At 34.2% G+C, this 11,873-nt stretch overlaps 1 protein-coding gene across 5 annotated transcripts in view; it reads left to right on the forward strand.

Moving 5' to 3' along the window:
• The window catches only part of LOC143895503 (uncharacterized), a 257,055-nt gene that overhangs the window by 223,630 nt on the left and 21,552 nt on the right, over positions 1-11,873 (forward strand). For 3 of the 5 annotated variants that reach the window (XR_013256344.1, XR_013256345.1, XR_013256343.1), the window contains exon 11: positions 9,986-10,699. The gene's annotated coding sequence lies outside the window, so the exon portion shown is untranslated. Of the gene's footprint in view, positions 1-9,985; positions 11,541-11,873 lie in introns of those variants that run through there. The other 2 variants (XR_013256346.1, XM_077402674.1) reach the window with 2 other exon arrangements.

Consider the following 11,873-nt stretch of genomic DNA (forward strand, 5'->3'; position numbering starts at 1 on the left):
AAATATACCGCGCTACGGGACTTTGCAAAACTATTTGTTATGAACTTTATATATCCACTACACGCGACATCGGCACACCGCGCGCATTGCCGGATCTCCAGCTGTTATCGCGCGATAACGACGAATGGAACTTGCGGCATTGCGCGCCGCGATAATTGCAAGTTTTCGCGCGTTCGCCATCGAAGCGAGCGACGGAATCACGCGACCGCGATCATGCGGCGCCAGATCATCCATATCGCGCGGTTCCCGAATGCGTAACGTGAATTAACCGATATTCATAATTCAAGCTTTTATCGTCACCGCGTCGAATCCCCCATTGTGAAGATATAATTTCGCGATGAGCGCTGCGGGAGCTAGGAAACGGCGGCGAAGTGACGGGGAAGGTGGTGGTGGCGGCGGCAGCGAAAGAGGGAGTCGGTTGAATGCTGCGGCATTGCCGTGTGACGGGTCCCGCGGAAACTATAGCTTATACGGTATAGTTTCCACCGCGGTATCTCACCTCTGCGCTTTCATTATCAGCCGCCATAGATCACGGCGTGAGCTCCCCGTGACGTCACATCCGTCCATCCCTCATCGCAAAACACCGTTGTTGTACCCGGGGCAACACACAACGAGAGAGAGAGAGAGGAGTATTTCTCTTCCCCCTTTTCGGCCCCTCCCCCGCTCGCAACTACCTCGACCCCCCTCTCGTCCCCGCGTTCCGACCGCTAACTCACGATGCGCCCCTGTCTCTGTCATTCCCGGTACGGTTTCGATCGCTCGAGCACCGACAAACCGCCGAATTAAATCCGGTGACATCCTTCACTATCACGAAGTGTGTCTGACGTCGTGTGTAATTCACCGTGTGTGCATATGACGAGAGACGTGATGCCGCGCTTGGCTTTCCCGTCGCACCGCGTTAACGCACCGCGATCTGCAAACTGCGCGGGGTTAATGCCGACGTCGGGATGGAGTCGTCGTCGTGGAATTGTTGTCACGCGTATGCACGTTCGCCATATTCTCGTCGGAGAAAGCGCAAATAGAATTCGATGCGGGCTGGGAATTCTTCCAGAAGCGCTAGAAAGACAGAGCTCTATAACGATTTCATTCAATGTGAGCATCATTGGGCGATGCGATTGCTATACGATTTTGTTTAAGCCAGATAGCCAGTTCCCTCGAAACGATCAGTACGTCGAAAAGCAAGCAACTAAGTAATATTATTATGTGATTTGTGTGCGCAAATATGAGAAAGCACATTATGGAGTAATTAATAAAATAATGTTAAAAATAAAAAATTTTGGATTTTGATGATACCATTTTAATTTTAATGTTAATGAACCATTGATGAATAATTGTTTTACCAATGTGAAACATTAATGCGTAACATGTGTATGTTTATAACTATTTAAGTGATCGTTTTTCACACATATTAAAAATCTATTAGGCATGCATATTTTTAACTAAAAGTTACCTTATTATTCCATATGAAATATCATCATCCAAGCATAATGAATTGAGGCATAAAATCGCAAGGCAAGTGTCCGCTATTATCCGATGACATGGGATCTGTGCATGACATTTCGCAATTTGAAAATGACGTTATGCCACGCCATTCGTTGAGTATGTCATGCACACACGTAACATAAACATATCATATGGCGCCTCACTTCTATTTAATTAAAAAAATTTACAATATTGAAGATTTTCACCGTACAAACGTGATACATTGGCAGCCTCATTTTTCAGATATATCTGCATTCCTGCAAAATTGGTAATTTATTTACACGATTTTTTATTGGCTTATGCTTATCATTTCCTACCGGAATTTTATCGGACATTCTCTTTTTTTTATTACAAAAAGTATTACATATTATTAGACAATATATTCCGCATCGTTAATTAAGATATTACGAAGCCATTTGAAACTCAATAAATGCGTTTGTGAGTTTTGTCATTTTATGTAACGATCGAGTAAATTTGAAAATAAAATTATTTTTGCTCAATTATTTTTTTTATCTGGATATTTTATTGCATAAAATATTGTATTTATGATATATTCGAGAAATTTATGTAATTACTTATCCCAAATTCATTCAACTTGAAATAAAAGTTGCAGAACATGTTTCAAGTTGGCTTTATTTCAAATATCTTGTATCTGACTGACAAGGCCTTTATCGTTACCACCACAGCGCTATGGCAAGAACAATATCCGAAAGAGGCGAGATCTCGAATGTAAACAGCTTAAGGACTGTGATTCATCGGTTTAACCCAATTACACAACGCCTTGTCTTATCTTGAGAGACGCAGGCCGGTTCTCAAACCATAAATTTTAATTGTCCGTCTGCCCCCGAATCTCTCGCGAGCTATTCCTTGAAAAATAAGAGATTTTGTAAGCTTTATTAGTTAACTTCATTATATAGTCTGCATACATTAAGAGAAAATTTGGAATTTCTTAATTTTTCGTGGTTATGGCGATTTAACTGGAAAAAGTTGACACGATTGGTGAAGAATCTTTCGGATTTCTTGCTTTTTTTTAGATCACACATTTTTAAATAACTTTTTGAATTTGATAGCAATTACTTTTATTGGTTACTTACGCTATCTCTGGAAACACAAGAATCAATCAATTTATTTTTTGTGTGAATAAGAGCTTTGTATGAATAGAATTTGAAAAGTCGCATTTCTTGTTATAAGTTAATCGAAACACATTTAAGAATTGGACAATTATCAAAAAGATTTCCAAATTACAAATTACATTAAAGTTGCAGATGCTAATATAAATATAATATACTCATGACTACGTGTATTGAAAACGAAAGGATTAAAAAAAGAAATATTTTTATTATTGTTATTGTTTATTCTTTATATTTTTGCGATAAAAGCGCAATACAAAACTGCCAGTTAGCACGGAACAAGTGCCGCAATTACCCACGTCAAACTGCACAAAGCGGATTTATTTATAGCATTAAATCCTTTGACGTGTCTATTCTGACTTATGCTTAAGCTATCAGCTGGATAACTTTATCGGTTAAAACGTCTACTTTCAGTATATGTCGCGAATTATACGGAAAAAAATATTTAGGAGTAATTTCTGCCAAAACCGTACAATCAGTGGCGACGTAACTTTTATCCCCTCGTTAAACAACGCGGTTGGGATAAAAATCTCCAATTAAAATTCTGCGCGAAATGAATAAGCTGTATAAATTCGTATGAGATGCAAGGATAATTGGAATACATTCCGTAACCGAAAAATTGTTTCTTTGCAGCGAGAATTTGCAGCGAATTTAATAATTTATTTGCATTTACACGTTTATTATACATAATTAATTATATACAACATAAAATATAAATTTATAATTATTTAAGAAGTATATAAAAGCGTGAGTAAAAAAAGTTACCAAATTGGTAGTCAAATAGGTAAATTCGTTGAACGAATATTAGTGCTCTTTATAGAGCGCGTTAAATTAAAAAGTCAGCCGGTTCCCGGTTCCGCTGTATGTAATAATTAAATAGACATTTTTTACTTTATGCAATAAATTATCTTCTTTTATATCGATCCGGTGATTCAGCGCCGAAATTTTCCTGACCACCAGAAAGAGGACTTTAATGAAGATAACAGAAACTAATTTACGTTTGATTGAAGTTCCATTTTCTATTCTTCAATATCGACTCATGCGATTAATGAATCGCATCGTGCTACGAAGTATCAATAAAACAGCGCTTTAATGTGGTGAATTTTATCCGAATTGCGTTTCGCTTCGCATGCTTGTAGCCATCAACAAGCGAATTATTGAGCTTGCTACTTCGTATTTCCATTCTGTTGATGTAATTTACAACGTGAGTTAGAGTTCGGTGTTAATCAACAGCCTTTGATGCACCTGTTGACTTAAACAGTTCAAGTATTTATTCGATCAACCAAATGGAAATTCTCTTTGCACACTCGTCTTTTACTCCAGACTTATCGCATACCTAAATACCCCCGAGTGTTTCCAATACCGCAAAATAGCTATGACACAAAATTGTATTTGTATTACTCAGATCTACAAACATATACGCATTAACGAAAAATATTGAGATAATATAAATTATTAATTAATTAAATTCCACGGTTGCCAATGCGGCGTATTGTGCTCTCCGCGCAACAAAATTTAAATTATACGCTCGCGCGCGTCGCGTGGTTGTGTCATTAACACTGACACATGATATATTTTCACACGCTCGAATTCCATGATGATTCCATAATATAGCAAATAGCTACTGGTCGGCCTGTAATTTTCAACGATTTATTATCCCGAATCGCGTCCCTTTCAGCGGCATTCACGCCTCTTGAATTTGTAAAGACTACTATTTATCTCCCGGCACATCGTTTGTCAATAATAATTGTCTAATTGTTGGCTACGGCTCATCGATTATCGGAGCGATTAACCGATTTCACTGGGCGCGAGGGATGAGAGAAAGAGCGGCTAGGAGGTTATTTGTCAGGAGGTTTCCGGCACTCCAAATTAACCGGCGCGCTCGCGGATAAACGAATTAATCGTTCATTTAACGAACAAACACGTTCGGCTTTCCGTGTACATTCAAACGCGCGAATTCTTTTTGCCCACGCTGGCCGCAGTCCAAATAGCTTAAGCACTGCGAGCGAGGAGAATCAATAAAACTGTAAAGTGTTCATTGAATTCGTTAAGAGCCGTATATGCATGAAAGAGAGCACGATTTGGAAAAAGAGAAATATGAGATGCCCCCCCTTAGGTGATAAAAATATAATATAGATATATAGAGCAATTATAAAGCGAAAAGGAGAAAATTAGGCTTTAATTAATTTTCTATCGCACCTCACAATGAACGAAATATTATAGAAACAGGTTGCAAATTATTGAATTATTTGTCAATTAGCAGTTAAATTAAATAAGAAGAATACATTATTTTCATTATCATGTGATTCCTAATCTGCTACGATTATTCTCAAAAACAAAAAGAATATGTTTTCAGTTATATGAAACTATTAGAATTACTCTACAAATACGCAAATATTTGGAAACGCTATTACGTCTTACAATAGAATTTGGCATCGAATAGAAAAACGTTTTAATATTTTGCAATTTAATGCATGAGTCAGTATTAATACCTTTACAAATATATATCTTTGAAAATTGAGAGAAAATAGTCTTGGTTGCAATTGAAACGTAGGATTTCAGTTATATTTGACGAAAGTCCGTTGACATATCATTCTATATTGTTTCGCTTGATGGAAAGAGGAATCTGAAACTCGAAAGGGAATCAAAAGAGGAAAAAAAATGCACAGATACTGGATACGCTTATCGTGCTCTTTGCGACATTTGTTTCAACTATCTGTCAATCGGAAGTAAGATAAAAAATGTCGAGCGCTTTGCAAATGCGTACCCGCTTAAAAAGCAAAAAAGTCAACTCTTATATATGTATGTATGTATGTACGTTATTCACATTGTTAGATAACTATAAACTATCGTTCACAGGAAACTGTTTCTGACATTTGCTCATGAATTGTAGGCGAGGTTTAACTACTTATATATTAATTGCATAGTTGGTGCTTCATCTTCATAATGCTATTAAAATTAAAAATTAATTGTGGTATTATGAATATATGTTATTATTATATTATATATTATTATATTGTTGTTAATATGTAATGCGTACGTAGCACACTCGTGTTGAATTATTATAGTTACATTCGGAATATTTTATTGTGCACATTTAAAAAATCAAGAATATCAATAAATCATTACTCCGTTTTACATTAAAAATATTAGTAAATTGTAGAACGACGATTGGTTTTATGAACAAATTACAAAGCGTAATGTTACAATTGTATAAGAACTATAATATCTGAAATATTTGACAGATAATATCTGAAGCATTAAAATGATTATTTATAGGTTTATAATCATGAAAATAATGTTACGCAAACTTTTCTTACACCGAAAGAGTAGTATTCTCTAAAATTTCGACAACCAGTATCTATAGTTTCTTTTTTTATTATATACACATTCGTGTTCTCTTTTTACACGGTTTTATCAATAAAACCATGTTCAATGTACACTCAACACAATTTCGCGATGTAACCATCTGCACAACCACTTTGTATATTTGTTTATTGTCTCGTTTAACTCTGCAACGGCTGCAATTTTTGCAGATATGGAATGTGTAAAGCGTCTGGCTGGTGTATATTTCTACATATATATGTATGTACATGTACACATATATATTTTGTTACGTACAAATGTCCCAGATCTCTCAAAATCTTTTTAGCCACATACATGTTTTAAGAAATTTTAAACTCAATTTTTATATTGTAGAAATCTGACGAAATTAACTCAACTTCTTGCTCATCGAAATATTTTATTGCGCACTTTTAAAAAATCAAGAATTTATAACTCTATTTTAGAATAAAAATATTAGTAGATTGTAGAACGGCGATTGGTTTTATGAACAAATTACAAGCGTAATGTAAATTTTTTCACCTTAATGTAATTAAGGTGTTTGCAGCAACATATTTATCAACACAGGAACTTAATTGGAAAACAATAGTTTACTATCAATGCGCTTTCGAAACGTATAACTTCCTAGAAATCATTTAATAATTTAACTTAACATAATTATTTGTTATATAATCGCATTTGTTATATAATCACATTTATAACAATTTGTTAGAGAACAAGTTATTAAAAGGTATATTATGGTTTGTAGGGCGCGGCCCGTGTAACATTGTCACCAATAATCTCATTCCTATTTCCGTTCGCGCTCACGCTGACGCAAAACGAAATAATATCGATATTCAACAGCACTGCGAGCCACAACGCATCGGCTTTCGCGAACCGCAGGATTTAAATATCTATTATACACTGCGGACCGCGAGCCGTTTTGCCCTATCTGTCGCAGCGATCGGCATTTCCGCGTGGTACCGCGCGCCGTCTTTTTCCCTCCCGCGCCAGCAACACAGCTAATCCGAATTTATTTTTGTCCCATCAGTATTATTTTCCCCGACATGGAGAGGTGATGTGTGTGTTTGTGTTCGCGGAAATATTAATATTTTCAGCCAGCGCGGTGCGGTGGCGTGCAAAAAAATGGTTTTCGCTCGCGCGGATATTGTGGATATATGAGCAACTTATTTTGCGAGCGATCTTCGGCGATGTGGAATAACGGGAGTGACACGCGTCGATGAACCGCGAAGAATGGAAGACTGAAATTGCTTGTATAAGAGCTTATTAACTTATTCAATCTCGAATTACCTTCCGTGTAAAAAAAAAGTAAATCCTTTCGCTCTTCACCGTAATATAATAATGTCGTATATTTAATAATATTTGAATGAAGGCGAATATTAACTGAAATTTAAATCGTGAAATTTAAACTGAAAAATGAAATTATATTAATCGGTGTGTGTCCGTCTCTCCATTCCGACAAGTTATAGGTATTATTCAAAATTATTTAGTATTTGCATGAATTGATGAATCGGAAAATTGTACTAATAAAAGAATACGTTTAAATAGAATTACATTATTGTATTTTTTATAGATTCAATAATTGACGTAACTAGTTTTATACAGATGCATTCTATTTCCATATTAAAATTTACATAATTTACGTATCAATTATCATGTGCATATATACATTCTTTATTGAAAAATATAGTTTGCGCGAAATTCATGTATAGAAAAACTATAGGTACGGTTTGATTAAAGAAATATTATGCAAATAAACTATATAATATGAATAGGAATTTCGCAATAACTAAATTCGTTGATATCATCGTACATCGCTGATCGCCTTAAAGTGATCCATAACCGGCTTGCGATGACATACTGATATTGATGACCTACTTGTTTGCTACAGCGCTACACTACAGACATAATTATCGGATTACAGTATAGAATAATAGAGGGGCTGTATCTCTGCATGTATCTCTCGATGCGCATTTATTAACTATCAATTGAAATTAATATACAATGACTGTGATAGATCACTATACCATAAATCACAAATGTTAATAACGTTGACCAATATTATGTGTACATGCATATTGTGTGTGAAGTATTAACATCGTGAGCATAATTTTGTTCAAAAGCTACGTATATGCCTCATCTATCTCTTAAAATATTGTAATTCATTTATAATATTTATATCAATTTGTATATGACAATGATATATCATCAATAATACTTGATATAAAATATATTTAATACATTGTTTAATAACTTATTAACAAATTTTTTACGTATGGTTTAATTTTATAATAAACTTTTTTTGATAAAGTGTCAATTTGCAATAAAAATATTATTAAGTTCGTATGATTAATATGTCAAGATTGCATATGAGATCTTTCATAACTTTTCACTGGAATTTGAAATCTAGACTTATTTCAAAATTGATATATATACTTTTTTAGAAATATATTAATCCTAATATCAAACTATGGAAGTGAAATAAAGCAATTCCTCTGATTAACAAATAAAGAACGATGAAAAATTAATAATTAATGTTTTAATATTTATTTAATATGACTTAAAAGACACACACAAAGAACTTTTCAAAGTATTGAACAAACATTGTTTCGACAATAATCTTTAAAATATAACTTGTAGATTGTTTCATTAAAATATGTACTGTGTCGCACCATTTTATATTTGTCTGTTCTACATCTCAAACTAATTTTGCAAATTTCGATTGTTTTCGAAAATCTGTGCAATCATATATAGAATACCATTGGGCTTTTCTTCAAAAGGAAATGATTGTGAAAATAAGTAATCAAAGTCATTAATTGGAACACCAGTTTACCATCGACACTGCGCAAATTATTTCATCGCGCATAAATGCAAGCGATGAATCGTGATTGGCGCAAAATCGTGCACGACATACTCGGTAATCGTGCAAGGATTAACGCGATACGCGGCTTCCGCGCCGGCATGTAAAATGAATAATTAATATATTCAAATGAAACGTACTTAAACTATACAGCGCCACTCATCCGCCGCCACCCTCTCACCGTCCTAATACGTAATTCGCATCCACCATGTGAGCGAATATATACGTGCATCCCCGCGCACCGGCATTACCATCGATCGTGTAAACAGCGGTTTTCGCGACCGAATCTCCGGCAAAGGGAACGGATAAGGGAAATAACCTTTTCTGTGAGTCAAATGTGCCGAGCCAGACTATGGTAATACGAGGTTTTTTTTCCCCCTCGCAAAAGCGTTTGCTAGGAGTACACGATTTTTACCCGGTATAGGAAGCAAATGATTGCACCGAAAGATAGACGAAGATGGAGTAAGCGATACACTGTATAAGATGGTGTTTCTTCTAACAGCTACACATGCAACTCATTTAAGTATTATATCATATCTATTTTTATTCATAGGTTTTTTGTCAAACTTTAAATTTAATTTTTTTTGTAACAAAATAACGATATTCTCTTGTGTCTCGTGAATTATTGAAATTAATGTTGCGAGAATTTAGTCTCAGCATTATAAATACATAATAACATTTTTTTGTAATGTTATCCTCACATCGTTATTGTTGGAATTTTAATTTAAATCTTATTATTAAAATAGTGTCAAAAAGGAAGCTGAAAAGCGTTAAATCTTGCTAAGATAAAACTGATTGCAAATTTATTAAAGAATTTGTTATGAAACTGATAGAGATGTATGCCTTTGGATATTTAGTAATATTGTAACATTTGCATAATTCTACAAAAGTATGAACAAATTGTGATGCTCAGATGTATTCTGACAATCCCTTTGTAATTTTTCTAGTGTAATTTATAAATGAGAGCAAGGAATTATATACTTAGAATATTACAGTAATTTTTTTTATTAATGTTATTAATTTATTCAAAAAACATTAACTTTAAATTTAGGCAATATATTCAATTGACTGAGCAATATGAATTATATTCATTACTTGATTTCTTTAATTTTGCTATTTCTGACGTTTGTCAATTAATAATAAGAAACGCAAATCTACCCTTCTGTTACAGATTACTCCAATAACTTCTGAATTCTCAATCCGGATGCATTCGCAGGGCATGAAACATCGCGACGGGCGTGGACAGGTCGACGAATATGCAACGAGTTGCAGTTCGGTGCAATGATTGTATATTCTTCATCGCGTTCACTGATCATTACATCAACCGACGGCGAGCCGATGCACGTAAGAATGCGCATCGCGTGATTCGAACTTGTTTCATATAACCGAACAGTAATCATACGATTTTTCGCGTTGCGATGTTAGTGGCGCGGGCGCAAGACGCGTGTTTTCGTGATGCGGAGTACGTAATTTCGAGGAGCTTGGAAATTGAAATCTCGTAGTGACTTAACGTGATCCTGAAACGTGAGTTGAAACAACAGACGGGCAATCTCGAGGAGATCTCGGAGAAGATGGCGGGACAGAAGATTCTTCATCGAGACAAAAATTTACTAAAGTGGGCCACTAGTGTACAGATTATTAATTTACTTTCGTTGAGATAAGTCGAGAAAAACTCTTCGCGCGAAGACTTTCAACACGTCTTTTGCTCATCGCCGTCTGATGGTGAAGAATATCCGCGTGTCGATAAGACGAGATGGGTACTGTGATGGTGAAGCCAATGGCAGGTTGCACAGTATACGCTGCTCCAGAAACTTTATCTCCGAGAAGAAAATGCTCTTCTTTCGAAGCGAATTTTTATTTCCGCGAGAGCTGTGACGTCATACCGGTGAGATAAATTTCTTTACGATATTTTAAACGCGCAATACAGCTACCCATTATTAAAAATGTAATAATTCATGTTTTTTATTGTAAGTTCGATTATTACGAAATACAATGTTGAAGAATTTTTAACAAATTATGGTACATAAACTTTCTTAAGTAATATTCTTAAGTAATGTGAATTTTTTTATATTTTCACTATTTAACACGTATTATATATATTATATTCACACATAATATATCAGAATTTATTATGTTTTTAATTTGTGAGCTTGGAATAACATGATCAACAATTAATTTGAAGTACTTTTATATATAGTATAGATAGAATACTTTCCTCTTTCGAGAAAACATTCACCACACAGAGAGGTTTTTCCTATATACATCGCACTAGTTTTTACTGTAAGCGTTATTTCAGAAAAGGAAAGGCGCGACAAAGTAAGACAGTGCAGAGTATCAGCAAATATCGCGACAGAAAACTCGGCACGTTTTGCCATTGCAGAGGTAGACTCCACGGAGGAAAGAACTTTACACAGTAAAATATGACATAGAAAATAATTAACGGCAAACAACAAACCACCATTCTCCACTAATTAAATTATCTAATTTGCTTCGAACGATCATATTACATGCTTCGTTTGCTCTTTAATTTTCGAGAATCAAGCGAGAAAATTCAAATATGTTTTATTGAATATGGAAATTTATACAGAACGTTAAAAACAGTAAATATTGAAATTTTTATGTTGAATTTATCAGTTATACATCATGTGTTTATAAAATTTTGTACAAGATTGAAATATATTTTTCTATAATAATTTCAATTACGATCATATTTTTATGAATTGTAAAATAAAATAATCGCTTTAAAACAATATGTACATATTTAAAAAAAATATATATATATATATATATATATAAATTTCAAAAAATTTTAAATAAGTTTAATAGAGATATTTTAATTTGTCAAATTTTTTTATAAGAAACCAAAAAGTCATATTCTCGTTTTCGCCTCCTGATAAATTTCTCAAATTGATATTCACTTTTTTTATATATCAATACCAAATTTTTTATTAAATGTTAAAATAAAATATTCTTTCTCCGAAAAAGTTACATGACAAAGGATTAATTATCTGATTAACTAAATATTTTTCTGATTTTTTTTTGACATTATGACTCGCGTG

The sequence above is a fragment of the Temnothorax americanus genome, unplaced genomic scaffold (genome assembly GCF_048541705.1).
Source record: "Temnothorax americanus isolate GAGA-0224 unplaced genomic scaffold, ASM4854170v1 Scaffold16, whole genome shotgun sequence".
Taxonomy (NCBI): domain Eukaryota; kingdom Metazoa; phylum Arthropoda; class Insecta; order Hymenoptera; family Formicidae; genus Temnothorax; species Temnothorax americanus.